This window comes from Tarenaya hassleriana, unplaced genomic scaffold (assembly GCF_000463585.1).
Source record: "Tarenaya hassleriana unplaced genomic scaffold, ASM46358v1 Cleome2, whole genome shotgun sequence".
NCBI lineage: Eukaryota > Viridiplantae > Streptophyta > Magnoliopsida > Brassicales > Cleomaceae > Tarenaya > Tarenaya hassleriana.
Window position 1 is genome coordinate 7,603,383 of NW_010965372.1, and position 771 is coordinate 7,604,153.

Consider the following 771-nt stretch of genomic DNA (forward strand, 5'->3'; position numbering starts at 1 on the left):
TAGGATCGAACTTGAGGAAGTTCGAGAGCAGCAAGTAGACGCTGAGCCGAGTGAACAAGTTGAAGAAGTTCAACCTGTTACACTGCCCGTTGTGACTCAACCTTTGACGAGTGAACCTCGGAGATCAGGCAGGGTTCGCCAAGAGCCAACGAGATATGGATTTCTCGTGACTGGGAATGAGGAACTCATGTTATTAGAACATGACGAGCCTACTACATACCCAGAGGCTATGGAGAGTCCGGACTCCGAGAAATGGCGCGAGGCTATGAAGTCTGAGATGCAATCCATGTCAGACAACCAAGTATGGACTCTGGTTTATGCATCTGAAGGGATAAAACCCATCGGATGCAAGTGGATCTTCAAGAAGAAGACCGACATGGATCAAAGGTTGAGTCACAACGGGCAGTGTAACAGGTTGAACTTCTTCAACTTGTTCACTCGGCTCAGCGTCTACTTGCTGCTCTCGAACTTCCTCAAGTTCGATCCTACTCCCACTGACTCTTTTGGAGACGAACTCTCGCTCCATAAAAGTCGCATTCCTGGCAATGAACACTTTGTTCTCTGCCGGAATGTAGAAGTAGTAACCCTTAGTTTCCTTAGGGCAGCCTACAAATAAACACTTATCAGATTTGGAGAATAACTTATCAGTCATCTGACGCTTCACATAAGCGTCGCAACCCCAAATTCTGACAAACGACAAAGCGGGACCCTTCCCCGTCCATATCTCATATGGTGTCGTTTCAGCCGACTTCGTTGGACTCCTGTTCAGCA